Source organism: Bubalus bubalis, chromosome 15, assembly GCF_019923935.1.
Source record: "Bubalus bubalis isolate 160015118507 breed Murrah chromosome 15, NDDB_SH_1, whole genome shotgun sequence".
NCBI lineage: Eukaryota > Metazoa > Chordata > Mammalia > Artiodactyla > Bovidae > Bubalus > Bubalus bubalis.
In genome coordinates this window covers 24,429,840-24,453,430 of record NC_059171.1, presented here as the reverse complement: position 1 = coordinate 24,453,430, position 23,591 = coordinate 24,429,840, and the positions used below count along the sequence as shown (strand labels likewise).

At 39.8% G+C, this 23,591-nt stretch overlaps 1 long non-coding RNA gene across 12 annotated transcripts in view; it reads right to left on the bottom strand.

The window, feature by feature from the left end:
* Nucleotides 1-23,591, bottom strand: part of LOC112579143 — a 167,432-nt gene that overhangs the window by 71,849 nt on the left and 71,992 nt on the right. The window contains exon 5 of one of the 12 annotated variants that reach the window (XR_006544878.2): nt 427-636. The exons of the other annotated variants lie outside the window; for them this stretch is intronic. This is a non-coding gene — a long non-coding RNA (uncharacterized LOC112579143). Of the gene's footprint in view, nt 1-426; nt 637-23,591 lie in introns of those variants that run through there. 12 annotated transcript variants of the gene reach the window in all.

Here is a 23,591-nt window from a genome sequence, read left to right as displayed (position 1 = left end):
ACTAGTGCTCTATTTTCTCTACTTTCATCAACTCAAAGATACTCTATGTGTTTTCAAAATTCAAAATGTGCTTGGACTTACTTTTCTATTGATTAAGGATTCAAGAAGATCTCTTGACTTTCCCCTGCAAACAAGAAAATTAACATGTTTTGGCTTTTCTTAATTCTCTCTCACCTACTCAGTTTTTTCATAAATATGAATTCTTTAGGCATGAATTATTTTTATCTTGTACCTTCTCTTTAGGCATATATTTATATTTGTACTATATTTTATTTATATTTACGGTAAGAATTTAAACGTGTGTCACTGGTGTCAGAGTTTAAAAGTCATACTTCTATGGCTTAATCTGTCCTTTTTCTGAGTTTGTTATTAATTTATGTCTTATTCCAATGTACTACATTTAATTTTTTAATGAATGAGTGATATAATTTTTATTTTTTTATTTTATGAGAATTTCTGTCCTTTATTTCATATGTCATCTTATAAATACACCTATTTTTCACATTTCCTATAAACCTCGGGAAAAGAAAGGAAAGCTGGGAGTGACGTCAGCACCATAGCAGCGTGAATCATTCTTCTTTTCTGTCTTCTTTGATTAACATCTAATTATACATCTGCAGGTGGCTTGGTAAAAATCTGCAACGCAAGAGACGCAGGTTCAATCCCTGGGTCAGGAAGATGCCCTGGAGGAGGACGTGGCGAGACAGCCCAGTATTCTTGCCTGGAGAATCCCATGGGCAGAGGAGCCTGGCGGGCTGCAGTCCATGGGCACACAAGGAGCCAGACACGACTGAAGTGACTTAGCCCAGCACACACACACCACCGCACAAGGGACAAAAGGGCCTGTGCACATTACACCAGGATTCGCAGAAGGTTTCTACTCACACGTGCTTCTGAAAATGGGCAGATAGGAACTCGGTAGTGGCTATGAGGCTGACTTGACAAGCCTGCCCCAACTTTACTCAACCTGATCAGAGAAAAGAAATGTGGAGGGTACAAAACTGGGTGGATACCCATGGCCACCTATGCGGAAGACTTCGTGGGAGTCCAGCCTTTCTGAGGGGAGAGTCTGGCACACCACAGAAGCAAGATGGAGATAGATGAGTTTGGATGACAGGAGAGGAAGGAATGGGCCAAGATGGGACCCTCTCCCCAGGGCAACACTGCAAATGGCTGGGCTTTTGGCTGCAGAGGTCTTCCCTGGTGGCTCAAACAGTAAAGAATTTGCCTGTAACACAGGAGACCCAGGTTCGGTTCTTGGGTTGCGAAAATCCCCTGGAGAAGGAAATGGCAACCCACTCCAGTATTCTTGCCTGGGGAATCCCATGGACAGAGGAGCCTGCTGGGCTACGGTTCATGGGGTCGCAGAGAGTTGGATACAACTGAGTGACTAACACTTTCACTTTTCACTTTCAGTGGCGACCTCTCTGACAGAGGTGGTGGAAAGTGGTGGCCTCTCCCACGAGGAGGTAAAAAGTTAAACTCTCCCACGGAGGAGGTTAAAAAGCCAAAGTGGTGAGTGGCTTCCGGGCTGTGCCAATTGTGCGGGTTGCAGCTGGAGAAACCTGTTTCTCTCCAGCAACATCCAGGTTTGTGAGGAGGGAACTCTGTGACTGAGGAAGGGAAAGGGAAGGAGGCAAATAACATAAAAGAGCTTTGAAGGAATGTGTTTCCTGCTGTCGGCTTGACAACTTCAGCAGGCGGTCGGCCTGTGGACCTCTGGGAGCGACACACTTGAGGAGTCCCCACCTGGGCTCATGGGAACCCCCAAAGCTGCAGGTGCTAAGCTCCCACCACCCCCTAATCTGCCATCAGCTCCACATTCCCAAGTGCATCAGCCAGCTCCAGTAGCAGAAACCGCAGGCTTGAGCTGTAGCGCCACCTTCTGGAGTATAATAGCTTGTTGAATTTTAAGAACTACAAAATCAAAGTTCAGTTAAGGGTGGATCTGCTACCTCAAATACAAAAGCAGACACGCATACCTTCAAACAGCATGAAAAACAAAGGAAATGTTGTTTCATAAGAAAAAACTGATAATTCTCCAGCAATTAACCTCAAAGGCATGGAATATTGCAGTCTAAATTATAAAGAATTCAAAAGAACTGTTACAAAGAAATTCACTGAGCTCCAAGAAAATGTGAAAAGACAATTCAAAGAACTCAGGAATAAGATATTTAAAGAGAAGGCGTTCTTTACCCAAAGACTGAAATTATTTTTTAAAAAGAACCAAATTCTGAAACTGAAGAATTCAGTACATGAAATAAAGAATGCAATGCTCACGCTGAATCACTTCCATTGTATCCAACTCTTTGCAATCCCATGGACTGTAGCCTGCTAGGCTCCTCTGTCCATAGGATTTCCCAGGCAATAATACTGGAGTGGGTTGCCATTTCCTCTCCCAAATGCAGTATTAACCAGCAATAACAGGGAATAATGGTTAGGAGAGAGAATAAATGGTCCAGAGGATTGGAAAATAGAAATAATTTAATAGGAAGAGAGAACTAAGATCTTTTTCTAATTGAAGAAACCCTATAAATGCTATTGGATTTGATTAGAAAGGCAAATATCAGAATAATTGGAGTACTAGAAAAAGTAGAGTGGAAGGGGGCAGAGAGTTTATTTAAAGAAATAATAGCTGATAATATCTCAAACCTGAGGAAGCACTTGAATGTATCAATCCACTTTGTTGTCTCAATGCAAAAAGACCTTCACCAAGACACATTGTAATGAAATTGTTAAAAATCAGGGACAAAGAAAGAACCTTAAAAGCATCAAGAGGAGGAAAGGAAGGAAGTACAGAGACATCCCCAATTACCAATTAGACTATCAGCAGATTTCTCAGCAGAAGCACTTACAGGTCAGGAGAGGGTGATATGACATATTCAAAGTGTTGAAAGGTAAAAGTTGCCAGCTGTACTTATCTAGCAAAGTTATCCTTAAGATATGAATGAGAAATAAAGGCTTTCCCAGACAAACAAAAGCTAAGGGAGTTCACCACCAGTGTTCCTGCCCTGCAAGAATGCCAAAAGTTCTTCAAGCTGAAATGAAAAGATCTTCATGTAAAGAAGGAACATACCTCAAAATAATAAAGGCCATATACAGCTAACACATGGCTAACAATATACTCAATGGTGGAAAACTGAAAGCTTTTCCAAGAATAAAACAAGGGTTCCAAAGCTCACGCCTACCACTAGTGAGAGTCCTACCTAGAGAAATTAAGCAAGACAAAGAAATAAAAGGCATTCAAATTGGAAAGGAAGAAGTAAACCTGTCATTATTTGCGGATGATATGATTTTGTATATAGAAAATCCCCAAGACTCAACCAAAAAGTGTTGGAACTATTGAAAAAAATTCAGTAAATTTTAAAGATATAAAATCAATATACAGAAATCAGCTGCATTTCTATACACTAATTATAAAAGATAAATAAGAAATAAAACAATCCCATTAACAACAGCATCAAAAACAATAAAATACTTAGCAATAAATGTAACCAAGGGAGGTACAGTACAGTTTTACTGTACAGTAAAAACTATAAGAATTTGTTGAAAGAAACTGAAGGAAGCACAGACAAATGGAAAAGCATCTCATGTTCATGATTAGAAGGACAAGTATTATTAAAACATCCATACTACCCAAAGCCATCTATGGATTCAATGCAACCTTCATCAGAGTAATAGTAGCATTCTTTAAAGATACAGAAAAAAAACCCTGAAATCCTCAAACTGCCGAAGCAATCCTGAGAAAGAAAAACAAAGCCAGAGGCATCACCCTTCCTGATTTTAAACTATACAACAGAGCCAAAGTAATAATCACAGGGCTTCCCTGGTGGCTCAGAGGTTAAAGCATCTGCCTGCAATGTGGGAGACCTGGGTTCGATCCTGGGTCAGGAAGATCCCCTGGAGAAGGAAATGGCAACCCACTCCAGTATTCTTGCCTGGAGAATCTCATGGATGGAGGAGCCTGGTGGGCTCCAGTCCACGGGGTCGCAAAGAGTCGGACACAACTGAGCGACTTCACACACACACACACACAACACTGATATAAGAATAGCTACATCAAAAAAATAGAACAGGAAGCCCAGAAGCACACAGTCACATAATGTTCAACAAGGGAGCCACAATACCTGTGGGGAAAGGGTAGTCTCTTTGATAAATGGCCTTAGGAAAATTGGATAAACACATACAATGAAACTGGACCCCTATCTTATATCACTCACAAAAATTACCCAGGAATGGATCAAAGACTCAAACACAAGGTAGGATACCATGAAAGTTCTAGAAGGAAACATACAGAAGGATTTCCTCAATACCGGTCTCAGCAACCATTTTGAATATAACACCAAAAGCACAAACAATAAAAGGGACTATATCAAACTTAAAAGCTTCTGCACAGCAAAATAAGCAATTAACAAAATAAAGACAGCCTACAGAATGGGAGAAAAATTTGCAACCCATATACTGGATAAGAGGTTAACATTCAAATATACAATCAATTCATAGAACATGACCAAAAATGTGTTTTATAAAAATGGGCCAAGGACCAGCAGGTACATGAAAAGATGTTCAACATCAGGAAAATGTAAGTCAAAATCACAATGAAATATCACCTCACACATGTCTGAAGGGATATGATCAAGAAGAGAAAAAAATGACAGGTGTTGGTAGGGATGTTGAGAAAACAGAAATCTTGTGTACTGTTGATGGGAATGTAAATTGGTTCTTCAGCCTCTATGAAAAACAAGGTGGAGATTCCTCAGAAAATTAAAAATAGATACAGTGTATGGTCCAGCAATTCCACTTCTGGGTATACACCCAAAGGAAATGAAAACAGGATACGAAAGAGATATACGCACTCCCATGCTTCCTGCAGCTTTATTTACTATAGCCAAGGTACGGCAACAACCTAAGCACCCCAAAACAGACAAATGGATAAAGAAGTTGCAATGTATTTATACAACAGAATATTATCCAGCTATGGTGAAGAAGGACATCATGTCATTGGCCACAAGGATGGACCTGGAGCACATTACACTAAGTGTGATAAGTCAGAGAAAGACAAGTACTATGTGATATTACTTATATGCGGAATCTACAGAAGCCAAACTCATAAAAACAGAGAGCAGAAACATGGTTAGCAGGGGATGGGCATGAGAGGGACAGGACAGATGTTTCAGGGGACAAATTTGAAACAAGTAGTAAATAAATTCTAGAGATCTGAAGCACAATGTGGTGAATATAGGCAATGCTGTATGAAAATCAAATTTCCCAAGAGATAAGAATTATTCCAATCAATAAAAATAAATAACTATATAACATGATAGAGATGTTAATTATTGCTACAGTGCCAATCATATTATACAACCTGTAAAAGTATTAAGTTGGCATACAGTACACAGTCCACGGGGTTGCAAAGGGTCAGACATGACTGAGCAACTTTCACTTTTCATACCTTTAATTTAAAGTGTTATATGGCAAATAAATTTCAATTAAAATATTTTAAATTTTAAAAGAGAAAAATTGGATCACAGTTCCTTTCCAGGAGTGAGTATAAATGTTGTGCCCTTAGAGTCTATAATTGATGTAAAGAACTGTCAGAAAAAAAACAGTTTCATTTCAATTTATTTGTAATTACCCTGGTCTGTTTTTTTGTTTTTTGATTTTTCCAACTGGATACTTAAATAGATTGTTCTCTAGCTCTAAAATTTTAAAATAATTCATCAGAATCTGTCTTTTCATCAATTCTGCCTGAAAATTGGTGCGCTTACTTTATTTACAACTGATCTTATGTCAGTAAAGCTTTATGCTCTTGTGCAGTTGATACTTATTACTCTTCATTCTTTTCTGACCAGGACCATTTTTTCTCTAATAGAATTTCTTGAATATTGATTACGCCCTTCACTGCTTCTATTCAAGCTATAAATCAAGCTTCATCACTTTTAGGTTTTATACAGGTTTTCCCTATTTTTATCTGCATAAGAGTTACTTCTTTTTCATATTTCTTGTCAAATGTATATTATATGACTATGCTAGTGTGTGTGTATATATAAACACATATGTATGTGTTGGTTATATAATTTTATAGAATAATTTTCCTGTATTGTATCAAAAACCCAAAGCAGACTCTTTGAGATCTCAAGGACTGTAGCCCGCCAGGCTCCTCTGTCGTTGGGATTTTCCAGGCAAGAATACTTGAGTGGATTACCATTTCCTTCTCCAAGGGCTCTTCCCAACCCAGGGATCAAACCCTGGTCTCCTGCATTGCAGGCAGAGTCTTTACCGTCTGAGCCACAAAAGAAACCCCAAAGCAGATGGTTTATATAATTTAAGTTTATGTGTTTTAATTTTTAGAAGTCTGATATTTCTCTACAACTTGAGAAAAGTGGTGTCATTCTTTAGATCATAGAATCTTTCCTAAGTCCAATGTTTCTTTTCACCTGATCCCTTATCATTCAGTGAGAAGAGCTCTATTGAGGTGAAGGGTTTCCCACAAAAACAGCACAAGAACATTCTCCTTGAGAGCCTAGACCTGGGGCTCTGGTGGACGCACACAGACTCTAATCAAACTCCTAATGTCTGATGCTCATACTTTCAGAGTTAACATGTTCAATTAACTACAGGCTGCTGGAGTATATCGGATCATTTGAAATCCAATGAAGCTCATAAAATACCCCTCTCACATTCACCCCAGTAAGTATTCACCAGCAACAGGCATCTAGATAATCTGAGTACAGATTCTCAAGCCCAACTGCTTATGTCCAAATCCTGGTTCTACAACTTAGGAATTTTATTACCTAAGTACCTGCTGTGGAGAATGCCTCATGAAGCTACAATAGGAGAAGAATTTCATCAGCTTTTGTTTTCTCATTTCTGAAACAGAGACAAGTTTTTCCCTCATAGGGGAAAGGATAAATGAGTTACTCTGTGTAATGCACTTCAAACAGTGCCTGGCATGAGTTCCTATCATATAGCAAGGTGCAGTTTTTCAGAAACATTAGCTTTCAAAGGGCTCATGGAGCGCTTTTCAGGCTCTGCATTTACACAGGTCTATGCAGTATCAAGTAGGAACTGAAGCAACCAGAGCAAGAGAAGTATAAAGACACGCCCACAGTGGGCAGAAAATCTCTGTGCCCACTGACTTTTCACTCTGTACTGGGGAAAATGAGTGCCCAGAACCACTTCCTCTTTGGGTGTACTCCCCCAATACCATGTTCTAATGATTTTGTCAATCCCAGGATGGATAATGCCCATTAAAAATCGTCATGTGGAAAATGTGCCTGTAATGATGTAAGTATTCTCCTCGCCTGGCTGGCAATGCACCACAGTGAAGAAGGGAACAGCCAGCTGTGCTTTTGGAATGAGACATCTGGAAGGATCCAGCCGTGCCCTCAAGAGGTGGGTGAGACAGGAGATGGAGAGGTGAAGGGCCGTGGGCTGAACTGACAAACTTGCAGTGCAGTGAGTTTTACAGAGAACAATACCCATGATGTTTCAAAAAAAAAACACCAGAAAGAGAAAACTAAAAATGCTAAGGAAGCAGTCACCCCACAAAGGACATTGAAGGACAGGGTGTGGGCCCTGCCTTCCTGCTCACACAAAGAGCACCTTTTGTGCGCCAGACACTGGGGAGGTTCAAAGGGCCACCAGATATAATCGAGGGTGAATGTAGAGAAAGGGACTGTGCCCTGTACATATAAAAAAGGGAATAAAAATAAGAGAGTGGTACAGATTTGTGATGAGGCAGAAGGACAAAGAAAGGGAGAAAAAGGACTATGCCTAGATTTAGTTGGCCTCCCACTCCACCGCTCCATTGTGCTCAAGTTTCATGATTTTACAATGCATCCATTGAGGCTATGCAAAGCAGCATTTTGTTTTTTTCGCCTGAACTTCTTCCCTCCCTGTTCCTTTATTATCAATAGTCTTCTTGTTTTTGTTTCCAACCTAAGCATTATAGATTTTAAGAAAATGAAACAATTTAAATGCAATAGAATTTGACCCACAGATACTGAAGAATTTAAGAAAATATAGGTTTTTTTTTTGTTTGTCCAATCTAACCAGATCAAGTAGTTTTCCCAGTAATTTTGTTTTAAACTGATTCCATAATTGGAATATTTATGGTGAAAACTCCTTTCCATCTTAATCATCTGAATAACTGTCTCAATTCACATCCTTTTGAAAAACTGTAGTCTCTCCTCCTTGACTCAATAAACGTTGCCTTGCTCACTAGTAGGCAAGGTTTAGATAGAATCTGTTGCAGTTCTCACTGTGTCCACAAGATGGCAGGTGGAGATTTAGACTGAGTAAGAGTTCTAGTACAAGACTTCATAGCTTTTTTCTGATTCAGATCTCCTATTATTCAGTCCATCAACAAAACTTTTTTCCCCAAAATTTATTGAGGTATAGTTGAAACATTAAAAGTTACACATATTTAAGGTTTACAGCATGATGATTTGATACATGTACATAAAGTGAAACAGTTACCACCATCAAGGTAATTAACACATCCATCATCTCACAGTTAAAACCTTTTTTTTTTTTTTTTAATCGTGAGAACACTTAGATCCACTGCTTTAGAAATTTCAAGTATATGCTGTTGTTAACTATAGTCTGGGTGCTGCACATTAGAGCCCCAGGATTTATTCATTTTATAACTGAAAGTCTCTGTTCCATCGACCGCATCCCAATTTCCCCCTCCTCCAGTTGGCAACCACCATTCCACTCTCTGCTTCTATGAGTTCAACTTCTCAATACCTCTTTTTTGAATGCATATTATATGCCAAGAATGCTATTAGACTTGGGGCAGTAATATCACTCAGTTTTAAAAGATTACCTTTACTTACCATACGATTTAGAAAAAAACACTGGTATTTTGTTTCCTGGAGAAAAGGCAGGAACTTTTGGACAGTATATTAATGTAATTGTACGGTGCCCAGGAAGCTGCAGCTAAAAAGTATGCGAGAAAAGTAATACATAAACAATAATCAAAGCAGAAGACTGGGTGTGTCTGGCAATTTTTAAAAATCCTACTGGGATTACCACAAAAAAATTTGAAGACTGACTCCAAAATTCCAACCCTTGTTGTTTCTAAAGGTATTTCCTTTGGAATTTAATTTCCTTACAAAAATAAAATTGTAAAATATTTTTCTCCAGATATCAGTATTGACCTTGCCAACCGAGTAGAGTTTGAATTATCAATGCTAAAAAGAAACTTTCACTGTATTATGAAAGTCCAACAAATAGACCTATATTTTAAAATAAAGGGAATTTCAGAAGTCAAGCGAAAATGGTCCCTTTCCAGATCTTGAAATTTAAATCTGTTAAATTTTCTTTGTACCATACTGATACTAGGCAATCTTAATCTAAACAAAATTAGAATCACTGGAAAATGACATATAGTCTAGTTTATTTTACATATTCATATGTTTATTTCCCTTATGTTCCATACCACTTATCATAAATTAATTATTTTTAAAAGTAAAAGTGTAAAAGGTAAATTTAAAAATTGGTATTCAATATTAGAGGATATGAAAATTACATGAAGACAAAACCCAGATGGTTTCATAGATTAAGTCCTAGAACAGAAAAAAAAGGGCACTAATGGAAAATACTGGTGATATTGAATAAAGTCTGTAGTTAATTTAGTAGCATAATATTGATGTTAATTTCTTGGTTTTGACAAATGAACAAAGCTTGTTATATAAGCAGAGGAGCTGGGTAATGAACACAGAAATGCTCCATATTTGCAACTTTTCTATAAATCTAAAATCATGCCCTCAAAAAAGTAAAAAAAAAAAAAAAAAAAAATAGTCTAGGTAACCAGCACTACCGGTCACCCACCATAGACCAGGTGATAATCGGGAGGCTGGTCACATAAACCCTGTCTGAGCTGTTCACAGTCTAGAAGTGACATTAGTATTCATGTTAAATTATAACCACAAAATATCTTACCAATGTAGTTTACCAGCACATACATTCTTGCTTTTACTTGGAAGAATTAAAAATCACAAGAAATTAGTATGGGTGACAAAGGAAAGAGAAATGGTGTTGTGCTTAGTTGCTCACTCATGTCTGACTCTTCGCAACCCCATGAACTGTAGCCCGCCAGGTTCCTCTGTCCCTGGGGATTCTCCAGGCAAGAATACTGGAGTGGGTCACCATGCCCTCATGTCAAATAGAGAACCCAGGGGGATACTGGCAGAAGCAAGGAACACTAGGGTGGATGAAGTACACAGGTGTGGTGGTGGAAACCCTCTCCATCATTGTCTCCTTTTAGATTTGTTCCTGATTAAAATTTGCATTTTCAAAATAGCAATCATCACCTCACATAGCTACCTTTCTTTTGTGGTGGGAACACTTAGATCCACCCCCATAGAAATTCCAAGTATACAATACCGTTAGCTATAGTCTGGGGACAGTAATAGCTAGACAGGTGGTGGGAAACTGCTGCATGACACAGGGACCTCAGCTCAGTGCTCTGTGATGACCTAGAAGGGTGGAACAGGAGGGTGGGACCTCCGGGAGCTGGTGATGGACAGGGAAGCCTGGCGTGCTGCAGTCCATGGGGTCACAAAGAGTCGGACACGACTGAGCGACTGAACTGAACTGATTTTGGCTTGTGTGAGGCATGTCTTACCCCATCCTGCTAAGAAAGTGGAAGTGTTAGTTGCTCATTCATGTCTGACTCTTTGTGACCCTATGGACTGTAGCCCACCAGGCTCCTTTGCCCATGAGATTCTCTAGACAAGAATACCAGAGTGGATAGCCACTTCCTTCTCCAGGGGATCGTCCTTGTCCAGGGATCAAAGCTGGATCTCATGTATTGGCAGATGGGTTTTTCACCATCTAAGCCTCACCCTCCTAACAGCATGCTTTATAGATAGTGGACAGGTGCGGGGAGGCAAACAGAAGCAGAAGAAAAAAAAAAAGTTGTGAAAGGGATGGAGAAAACAGAAGAAAATATAAAGTAGGAAAACAGAAAAAGCAAAATCCTCCTGCTTCATCCCTCACTTCCCAAGGAATCAAGTTAGGAACCTGTACAAGCTGAACCCACCCTCTCCACGCTTCCTCTGTCACTATTAATAACCAATAGATCACCCAGGGGATGAACTTCTCACAGAAAGGATTTAATAGCTTTCTGAGAAGGTGGGCTCTCAAATTTCAAGAAACTTACATTTTCATCCTTTTTTTTACTAGTCAAGAATAGCCTGGCTGCCTCCGAACATTTTTGAAAACCTGAACAAAACAAGCAGTTTCTTAATATACCACGGTCTATCAATGAATTTCAGGCAGAAATTCATGTGCGGTATTTAGCCCCAGAGGACATGGGATATGATACAGATGAAATTTACAATCTTAACGCTTAAGCTGACGAGCCATGTCGAACTTCATTAATAAATAACACAACCATTTTGCTGGAAATCATTTCTCATGTCAAAAACTCAAGGTTCAAGAAGTGGAAAACGTGCACAGAAAGGCAACCATAACAAGCAGAGGAGAGAGAAAGCTAACAGTTCTGGAACATGTAGGTCTGTAAGGGTGAGGCTGGAATGGGAACAGAAAAATGAACACAAGAGGCACCAGCATGGAATAGCAGACTCTTTCCCCTAATTCCCTGATGCTAACATCTCCTTCACATCCCAGTGAGGTGGAGTTAGGACATGTGCGAGTACTGCTTCTTTCAGATGGGTTACTTGGGAGGGGACAGCAATGGAAATTTGTAGAGATTAATTCAAAACTGGCTTGAGAAAAAAAAAAAGTTGGGGTAAAATATCCAAAATTACCACCTCTGTGAGTGTGTGTCCAGCATTCCTTTCCTAGGAACTGATCCCTTCATGACCTGGGTGGTTGTTGCAGGAGCTGTCGAGTTACAACAGGTCACCTGCCTGCTAGCTAGTGAGTTTCCTTCCTTAGAAATTTAGACCTGAATCAAGAGACTAAGAGACAGCCTTTCCTTGTGTGTCTACAAAGCCTGGGAGCTGTTAGCGTGTGACCGTATTCCATCATGTAAGGAAGAGCAAACAATAAATCTGTACAGAGTGAGGAACAGAAAGAAAAGCCAGATTCCTGAATCCTGCCTGTCGTGAAGCACATAAGGATTCCTGTCCTTGGGATGCTTCACCGAGTGCCCTTATGAAGAAACCTTTACCTGAAATTCATTTTAGATGGTTTCTGTTCTTTTCAACCAAGATAACCCCACTTAACACAAACACTATAAACTATTCTCTTTTTCCCCCCTCTCTGGTCTTTTCCCTTATAGCTTCAGTTTTTGGGTGGAACCAATATGTATAGCAGAGAAACAATTAAAAACCATCATCACCCTGCTGATCAGTAAGGGGAGAGATTTCATTACAGCTGCAGCCAGTTGGATTTCAAGCAGGAGCAAAGGGCATAGTGTTATCTGATGATGCAAACAAAAATTAACAAAAATAATGATTTTTAGAGTCCAAGTCTGAACTAGCACTCCACCTAAAAGGTTTACTCTTCTTGCCAAAATTGAGTTGGCCAAAGCATGCATTTGGGGTTTTCCATAAGAGGGAAAGGAAAAACCCAAATGAATGTTTTGGTCAACCCAACACAGTGGCGATCTCTACGACCTCCTCCAATGGTACAGAGCTATCCAGAGAGGTGGCAACATGCAGTGCACGCATTTAAAAGAGTCAGATCTCAGGATTCAATATCTGCACACACTTTATCATGATAAATAGGAAGGGAGATATCCAGTCATATAAAGAGAGTTGTTGAAAACAATAAATGTAAATATAGAAGTTAGTAGGTCACCTCTGACTCTAGAAAGTAGAGTGGCATGATTGCTTGAGGACATGGAACAGCCTGTGATCAGCTGATGATACAGAAGTGGTCTTATTGGTACCTAAGTTTGGCCTTGGAGTAAAAATGAAGCAGGGTAAAGGATAACAGAGTTTTGCAAAAAGAACACACTGGTCATAGCAAACACCCTCATCCAACAACACAAGGGACTACTCTACACATGGACAATGCCAAAAGGTCAATATCAAAATCGGACTGATTATAATCTTTGCAGCCAAAGATGGAGAAGCTCTAGACAGTCAGCAAAAACAAGAGCTGACTGTGACTCAAATCCTGAATCATGAGCTCCTTATTGCAAAATTCAGACAAATTGAAGAAAGTAGGGAAAACCACGAGACCATTCAGGTATGACCTAAATCAAACCCTTTATGATAATACAGTGGGGGTGACAAATAGATTCAAGGAATTAGATCTGATAGACACATTGACCATGGATGGAGGTTTATAACATTGTGCAGGAGGCAGCATCCAAAACCATCCCGAAGAAAAGAAATGCAACGAGGCAAAATGGCCGTCTGAGGAGGCCTTACAAATAGCTGAGAAAAGAAGAGAAGCGAAAGGCAAAAGAGAAAAGGAAACATATACCCATTTGAATGCAGAGTTCCAAAGAACAGCAAGAAGAGATAAGAAAGCCTTCCTCCATGATCAATGCAAAGAAATAGAGGAAAACAATGGAATGGGAAAGACTAGAGAACTCTTCAAGAAAATTAGAGATACCAAGGGAATATTTCATGCAAGGATGGAGACAAATAAAGGACAGAAATGGCATGGACCTAACAGAAGTGGAAGACATTAAGAAGAGGCGGCAAGAATACACAGAAGAACTATACAAAAAAGACCTTAATGACCCAGGTAGCCATGATGGTGTGATCACTCACCTAGACATCCTGGAGTGTGAAGTCAAGTGGGCCTTAGGAAGCATTACTACAAATAAAGCTAGTGGAGGTGATGGAATTCCAACTGAGCTGTTTCAAATCCTAAAAGATGATGTTGTTAAAATGCTGCACTCAATATGACAGCAAATTTGAAAAAGTCAGCAGGAACCACCAGACTGGAAAAGGTCAGTTTTCATTCCAATCTCAAAAAAAGGGCAATGCCAAAGAATGTTCAGACTACCGCACAATTGCACTCATTCCACATGCTAGCAATATAGTGCTCAAAATCCTTCAAGCTAAACTCCAGCAGTACATGAACTGAGACCATCTAGTTGTAGAGGCTGGATTTAGAAAAGGCAGAGGAACCAGAGATCAAATTGCCAACACTCATTGGATTATATAAAAAGCAAGGGAATTCCAAAAAAAAAATCTGCTTCATTGACTACACTAAAGCCTTTCACTGTGGATCACAACAAGCTGTGGAAAATTCTGAAAGAGATGGGAATACCAGACCACCTGACCTGCCTCCTGAGAAACCTATATGTAGGTCAAGAAGCAACAGTTAGAATCAAACGAGAAACAACAGACTGGGGTTCCAAATTGGGAAAGGAGTTCGTCAAGGCTGTATATTGTCACCCTGCTTATTTAACTTATATGTAGAGTATATCATGAGAAATGTTGAGCAGGATGAAGCTCAATCTGGAATCAAGATTGTTGGGAGAAATATCAATAACCTTAGATATGCAGATGACACCGCCCTAATGGCAGAAAACAAAGAGGAACTAAAGAGCCTCTTAATGAAGGTGAAAGAGGAGAGTGAAAAAGTGAAAAAGCTGGCTTAAAATTCAACACTCAAAAAAACTAAGATCATGGCATCCAGTCTCATCACTTCATGGCAAGTAGATGGGGAAAAAATGGAAACAGTGACAGACTATTTTCTTGGGCTCCAAAATCACTGCAGATGGTGACTGCAGCCATGAAATCAAAAGATGCTTGCTCCTTGGAAGAAAAACTATGACAAATCTAGACAGCATATAAAAAAGCAGAGACATCAATTTGACAACAAAGGTCCATATAGTCAAAGCCATGGTTTTTTCAGTAGTCATGTATTGATGTGAGAGTTGGACCATAAAGTAGCCTGAGCACTGAAGAATTGATGCTTTTGAACTGTGGTGTTGAAGAAGACAATTGAGAATCCCTTGGACAGCATGGAGATCAAACCAGTCAATCCTAAAGGAAATCAACCCTGACTCTTCATTGGAAGAACAAATGCTGAAGTTCCAATATTTTAGCTACCTGATGTGAAGAGAAGACTCATTGGAAAAGACCCTGTTGCTTGGAAAGACTAAAGGCAGGAGGAGAATAGGGCAACAGAGGATGAGATGTTTGGATGGCATCATCGACTTAATGGACATGAGTCTGAGCAAACTCCAGGAGATTGTGAAGGACAGGAAAGCCTGGCATCCTGCAGTTCATGAGGTCTCAAAGAGTCAGACACAACTGTGTGACTGAACAAAATCTACTCAACAGCATCGCTGAACACCTGCCAAGTTTGAATCAGGACCAGCATTTTCAGGTCTCTGTCACAGGATGTCACCAATATCCAGGGCAGGCAGAGGAACCAGCAAATGTTTCCACTTGGACTCAATGGTCTCAATTTCTCCTTGCATTTCAATGTGCTTCTGAGCTTTTTATATTCCAAAATGTGAAAGCACTTTGTGGCAAACTCCGTTAAAAAGCTATTAGCAATGACAGTGAAGGAAGAAGAAAAGTGATGACAAGGAAGAGGAAATCAGCAAGTATAAAAAGCCATTTATCTCATTAAAAAAAAAGGATTTTTCTTGTTAAAATGTTTGATGTGTTCAGAACACATCAGACTCTAAAACATCTCTACAGAGTAGATATTGTCATTTACGAAGCTAGACAACATGTCAAACTGACTCAGTTTATTCTCATCATACATTCATGTGTATCAAGAAATGAATAAAAATATTTTTCCACATAATATGTGAATAGTTATTATCTTCACAGTTTTTCTACTTTGATACAGCAATATAAGATCTATAGCCTTCTCTTACAGTAAAATCTCAATCTTACTTAGATAAGAGCAAATTAGAGTTACGTGGGAATAATACACTTTTCTTAAGAAGTTACCACCAGGGGACTTCCCTGGACTCCACACTCCCAAAGCAGGGGGCCTGGATTCAATCCCTGACTAGGGAACTAGATCCCACATGCTGCAACTAAGACCCAGTGCAGCCAAATAAACACATGGATGGATGGGTAAATAAATGAATGGATGGATAAATAAATAACTAAATATAAGTTACTATGCACCACACATTTTTCTAAGTGCCCTGTTCAGTTCAGTTACTCAGTCGTGTCTGACTCTTTGCGACCTCATGAATCGTAGCATGCCAGGCCTCCCTGTCCATCACCAACTCCCAGAGTTCACACAGACTCACACCCATTGAGTCAGTGATGCCATCCAGCCATCTCATCCTCTGTTGTCCCCTTCTCCTTTTGCCCCCAATCTCTCCCAGCATCAGAGTCTTTTCCAATGAGTCAACTCTTCGCATGAGGTGGCCAAAGTACTGGAGTTTCAGCTTCAGCATCATTCCTTCCAAAGAAATCCCAGGGCTGATCTCCTTCAGAATGGACTAGTTGGATCTCCTTGCAGTCCAAGGGACTCTCAAGAGTCTTCTCCAACACCACAGTTCAAAAGCATCAATTCTTCAGCACTCAGCCTTCTTTATGGTCCAACTCTCACATCCATACATGACCACTGGAAAAACCACAGCCTTGACTAGACAGACCTTTGTTGGCAAAGTAATGTCTCTGATTTTGAATATGCTATCTAGGTTGGACATAACTTTCCTTCCAAGGAGTAAGCATCTTTTAATTTCATGGCTGCAGTCACCATCTGCAGTGATTTTGGAGCCCAAAAAAATAAAGTCTGACACTGTTTTCACTGTTTCCCCATCTATTTCCCATGAAGTGATGGGACTGGATGCCATAATACTCATTTTTGTTGAGCTTTAAGCCAACTTTCACTCTCCTCTTTCACTTTCATCAAGAAGCTTTTTAGTTCCTCTTCACTTTCTGCCATAAGGATGGTGTCATCTGCATATCTGAGGCTATTGATATTTCTCCCGGCAATCTTGATTCCAGCTTGTGTTTCTTCCAGTCCAGCATTTCTCATGATGTACTCTGCATATAAGTTAAATAAGCAGGGTGACAATATACAGCCTTGATGTACTCCTTTTCCTATTTGGAACTGGTCTGTTGTTCCATGTTCAGTTCTAACTGTTGCTTCCTGACCTGCATATAAGTTTCTCAAGAGGCAGGTCAGGTGGTCTGGTATTCCCAACTCTTTCAGAATTTCCCACAGTTTATTGTGATCCACACAGTCAAAGGCTTTGGCATAGTCAATAAAGCAGAAATAGATGTTTTTCTGGAACTTCCTTGCTTTTTCCATGATCCAGCAGATGTTGGCAATTTGATCTCTGGTTCCTCTGCCTTTTCTAAAACCAGCTTAAACATCAGGAAGTTCACAGTTCACATATTGCTGAAGCCTGGCTTGGAGAATTTTGAGCATTACTTTACTAGCATGTGAGATGAGTCCAATTGTGCAGTAGTTTGAGCATTCTTTGGCATTGCCTTTCTTTGGGATTGGAATGAAAACTGACCTTTTCCAGTCCTGTGGCCACTGCTGAGTTTTCCAAATTTGCTGGCATATTGAGTGCAGCACTTTCACAGCATCATCTTTCAGGATTTGAAATAGCTCAACTGGAATTCCATCACCTCCACTAGCTCTGTTCATAGTGATGCTTTCTAAGGCCCACTTGACTTCACATTCCAGGATGTCTGGCTCTAGGTCAGTGATCACACCATCATGATTATCTGGGACATGAAGATCTTTTCTGTACAGTTCTTCTGTGTATTCTTGCCACCTCTTCTTGATATCTTCTGCTTCTGTTAGGTCCATACCTTTTCTGTCCTTTATCAAGCCCATCTTTGCATGAAATGTTCCCTTGGTATCTCTAATTTTCTTGAAGAGATCTCTAGTCTTTCCCATTCTGTTGTTTTCCTCTATTTCTTTGCATTGATCACTGAGGAAGGCTTTCTTATCTCTTCTTGCTATTCTTTGGAACTCTGCATTCAGATGCTTATATCTTTCCCTTTCTCCTTTGCTTTTCGCTTCTCTTCTTTTCACAGCTATTTGTAAGGCCTCCCCAGACAGCCATTTTGCTTTTTTGCATTTCTTGTCCATGGGGATGGTCTTGATCCCTGTCTCCTGTACAATGTCACGAACCTCATTCCATAGTTCATCAGGCACTTTATCAGATCTAGGCCCTTAAATCTATTTCTCATTTCCACTGTATAATCATAAGGGATTTGATCTAAGTGCCCTATGTATATATAATTCCCATGATATCCCTATTTCTCAAGTACTATTGTGCCAAGTACTATGCTTATCAAAACTCTTTTCTAGATGAGCAAAGTGAAGCACAGAGAGATCTAATTCGCCCAAGGACCCACATCTAGGAAGCTGCAGGACTGGTATTTGAATCCAGACGTTCCGCATTCAAGGGCTTCCCTGGTGTTTCAGATGGTAAAGAATCTGCCTGCAATGCAGGAGACCCGGGTTCTATCCCTGCTTCAGGAAGATCTCCTGGGGAAGGAAATGGCAACCCACTCCAGTATTCTTGCCTGGAGAATTCCATGGACAGAGGAGCCTGGTGGGCTACAGTCCATGGGGTCACAAAGAGTCAGACACAACCTAGCAACTAACACATTACACACACTGTTCTACATCCAGAGCTGCACTCATAACTAAGCGGTAATCCAGATTTGGGGGGCCACCATGGAGAGCAGTTTGTAATCAGGGGCTTGGTACTGGCTCTGTAAGACTTTCACAGACAATAAAGCTAAGAACAACCTTCAGGGCCCCAACTCTGGTGGGAGATGCTGTACAAACCTGGAATGGGCTGTTTGGAGAAAATGCAGTGGATTTCCGTTTACTTGGCAGAGAAATAGCATTGGATACAGGACCAAGTACAAGCTTAAAGCCAATTCCACTCAACTTATTTTATGCTGTAGTAGGAAATGACAGGTACCTAAAAGAAAACATCTGGTTTGCTCTCTTCCCATGTGAAATTCAATACTATTATTAGGCTAAGACCCACCAGGGTCAGCTCTCCCAATCCTTTAAAGACTGCTCCAGCCATTCACTTGCTCACCTATGTAAGAGTTAATAGAACACAAATGTCCCAATGGGACTTGATGTCTTTTTAATACTCCTTGCTGAATTATAATTGTTAACATATTTAATGATTTGGGGGTAATTTTCTTATTTTGTTATCATTCAGAATTGGAAATGCTGTGGAAGTTACTGGTAGAGAGTTAAAGTATATTTCAGAAGGAAGCCCAGCATATAAAAAGTTTTAAACGTGTGGCAGCTTCATTGAAGGGACTTGGAGTTCTGGAGCCTCCCCGCCCCCCACTAATATATCTCCCTCCTGCTCAGGCACATGAAGGGCTTTATGAAACTCCTGGGCCTCCAGATCACAGTTTGTAAGCCACTGGCTATTACCAGGTAGGAAACAGGTGGGCAGTGACCCTGAGCTCTGGAGGCAATAAATGAAATGCTCCGAGGATCGAGAACAAAGCCAGGTTTTGATGACTCTGCCAAAGTTAGCCAGTAAAGTCCACTTCCCTGAAGGTCTTCATGAGAATGGCAGGGATGGGAGAAGGGAATACCCATGTCTTTTCCTAAAATTCAGAAATCCCCAAGCACATTTGATGGGCCAAACACAAGCCCCTTGGACTTAGGGTTTGAGGAGCATCTTAACATCATTCTAAGGAAAGAGTCAAGCAGAGAAGATTGTATGAAGGTTATTAGCACATGGAAGGAACGGAGAATGTGAATGGATGGATGCTCAGGGGCAAAGTGACAGTTTGACAGAAGTAATAATGGGATAAAAGATAATTCTAAGGACAGAGAGGGGTACCTGAATTAAATTTGAAGGCGCCTAAAAGTGAGAAGGCTGTGGAATGGTGCTACATGCTGGAAGGGTCATCACCAATACAGATTTTTTTAAGATGCAGGGAGCATGTTGAGGAGAATAAGGCAAACTTTATGATGAATCAAAAGCAGAAACCATTAAGAACATCTGAAAGTTCAGAAGATTTGTAGCACATGAGGGCAGGATGAGTGTCATGTGGCTGGAAAGCCTAGACACAGGTCCTGGTGGTGTTGATGGTGGGGTTTATCCGAATTGAGGAGTTTCGCAATAACTGTTAAATTTCATCTTGTTACAGACCTTTGCTCTGGCTGATAGAATACTTTTTAGGTCATATTTCTTTTAACCCTAAAATTCCACAATTTCTTCCAGTTTAATATCACTTATGATATCTATTTGGTCAATCTCAGTCAGCATTTGTTTAAATGAAATAGAATAAAAAGAATCAAATGCATTTTATACAGTTGTGGTTAGCGTTATTTTTTGAGAATGTTGTTTTCATTAAGTATGTGTTTATGTATATGCATTTATTATGTATATGAATGTATGCATCCTAAGCCACAATATAAAGTGTTTTTTTCCTACTCTTGGGTCATAGTCAAGAAAAAATTTTAAAGTCACTAAATTAGATAACCTAGTCATGGTGATGGTGTTGAAAACAGGCATGCTCCTATGCTTCAGAGAAAGTGAAATTATATAACCATTTCAGAAAGCAATTTGGTAATAGGTACCAAAATCATCAGAATTGTTCAGATCTTTTGACCTTATAATTGGCCTAAAGAAGTATTTGATCAAGTACTTAGATACACATATTTTTCACAGCATCATGAATAGTAATAAAATCTGGAATCAACCAAAGGATCAAAGGATAGAGTGATGCTTTACACAAATTTTGTGGCAGGTATATAAAACACATCGAAGGTTACTAGTTGTTGTTTATCAATATGGAAAGATATTCATGACTGGATTACGTTACAATACAAATGGTGCCACCTAATTTTTATGTTTAAAAAATAAAAACTGTGTGTCCATGAAACAAGCCCACCATTGGCTACTGACGGCCCAGAGGAGTCCTGCCCCACTGGACTCTGTCCCCACAGCTGCTGTGGTCACAGGCACCTTGTCTCCCTTCCACAACCAAAACCACTCTTGCCCCCTGAAATACATGGGGCTTTGCCACCTGGAGAGGAAGGGATAGGGGACCCCCAGGGGGGCCAGCTTTGGGCCAAACCTGGAGCAAGGCGCTGCGACATTCTCATGCCATCTCTTTCCCATCCCCATGCAGGAGGGCCTGGGTGTGGCCACCAGGGCTGGGAAGAGCACACGCTGAACTACAGGGTTGAAGCCGAAATCACAACGTATTTTAGTAGAAATAAAGTGAGCACCCCTAACAGGCACAGGTGTAACAAATGAGTTGGTAGACTTTCTGCAAGAACCAGAGTGGAAAAAAGCAAGACGCAGAAAATGAGTGTAATGTGGTCTCAGTTCTGTAAATAATTACTATGAACCTATACTGCTGTTGTTCAGTCGCTCAGTCGTGCCCAACTCTTTGTGACCCCATGGACTGCAGCATGCCAGTCTTCCCTGTCCTTCACTATCTCCTGGAGTTTGTTGAATGTATACATTCATGTCTATATATGTATATACACATGAACATATATATGTACATATGTGTATCGCTGGGAGAAATATCAATAACCTCAGATACGCAGATGACACCACCCTTATGGCAGAAAGCAAAGAAGAACTAAAGAGTCTCTTGATGAAAGTGAAAGAGGAGAGTGAAAAACTTGGCTTAAAACTCAACATTCAGAAAACTAAGATCATGGCATCCAGTCCCATCCCTTCATGGCAAATAGATGGGGAAACAGTGGAAACAGTAACAGACTTTATTTGGGAGGGTCCCAAAATCACTGAAGATGGTGACTGCAGCCATGAAATTAAAAGACACTTGCTCCTTGGAAAAAAATTTATGACCAAACTAGACAGCATATTAAAAAGCAGAGACATTACTTTACCAACAAAGGTCCATCTAGTCAAAGCTATGGCTTTTCCAGTAGTCATGTATGGATATGAGAGTTGGACTATAAAGAAAGCTGAGCATCAAAGAATTGATGCTTCTGAACTGTGGTGTTGAAGACTCTTGAGAGTCCCTTGGACTACAAGGAGATCCAACCAGTCAATCCTAAAACAAATCAGTCATGAATATTCATTGGAAGGACTCATGTTGAAGCTGAAACTCCAATACTCTGGCCACCTGATGCAAAGGGCTGATTCATTGGGAAAGACCCTGATGCTGGCAAAGATTGAAGGGAGGAGAAGGGGATGACAGAGGATGAGATGGCTGGATGGCATCACCAACTCAATGGACATGAGTTTGAGTAAACTCCGGCAGTTGGTGATGGACAGGCAGGCCTGGTGTACTGCAGTCCATGGGGTCACAAACAGTCGGACATGACTGAGTGACTGAACTGTGTGTGTGTGTGTGTGTGTGTATATATATATATATGCACACACATACATGAATGCATATATCTATATACATGAATGCATTATCTATATACATGAATGTATATATATATATACATGTATACAGGTCAACAGATGATTCTATAAGCACAGAGAAAACAAATTTAATTATATGGGCTTACCTGATGAAGAGATTAATCAAGGAAGACAAAGTGTGAAAGAAAAAAGGCAAATCTAGTACAATTATTTTGAAATTGAAAAAACGTGTTCATAGAAAATTTATAAAAGGTATTTATACTTTTATAAAAGGTGTAAAATTAGTAACAGTGTGAAAGTAGGGAGGCAGTATGAATGTTTCATTTTTTTTCCTTTTCTATTATTTCAAACATTGTCTTTTTTTCTAAAATGAATATAGATTTCAATCCTGTCCAGTCTGAGACACTATTACTTACAGAGCCTCTATCCAAAGATGGACTTTTGGTCCTCACTCAAATAATTCCTTACAAGAGTATTTTCATGGCTATAAGGAAGAGTCTATATTTTGAAGTAAAAAAATGGGAGTAGCATATAGAGCAGACAAGAAGAAATGAATCCAGCTGGAATAGAAGAGGCTCGTTAAGAATACATTTTAAGATTAGACAAAGGGAAAACAATAGGATGTCAGGCCTGACATGTAGGGTTTGCCATATGGACTTGATCTTTGTAAAGTATCAAGTCATTTCATAGGAAGGCATCGTCACACTTTCCTGTCTGTACATCATAATGTCCATTAGGTCTGACTTCAACACTCTGTGCAAACTAACTCTGAAGAGCAGAAATCTGTACTGCAGTGGGATGGTGTTAGTACATGAAAGTCAAAGCGACACAAGAAATACTTCACTGAACTTTTCTCAACCACACAGCAGATGTTCTTTTCTAGCTACTGTAGCAAGTATTTTAGTTTTCATAACAAGCTAAAGAAAATTGCTATATAGCTATAAATGTCAGCTTGAGTTCTAGAATTAATATTCTCCTTGATGCTCCATTTCTTAGAGGACATTCATTCTTTGCAACGTGCCAAGCACTGTGTTTGGAAAGCATCATGCCTTAATGAAATAAGACCTAAATATGCTCGAAGGGAAATAAAACAGTCTCTACTTAAAATGTGAAAGCAAGATTACAAATACACTTTGCTTTGATTAAATCTTAGTCTAGAGTTTGGCAAACTTTTTCTACAAAGAGTAAGATAATAAATACCTTAGGCTTTGCAAGCCAAATGTTCTGTTGCAACAGCAATGGTAGACAATTTATACACAAAATGGGAGTGGTTATACTGCAATAAAACTTAATTTTCAAAAATAGATAACATGCCCAACTTTCTATAGTTTGCTACCACTAAGACAATATAAACTTCACC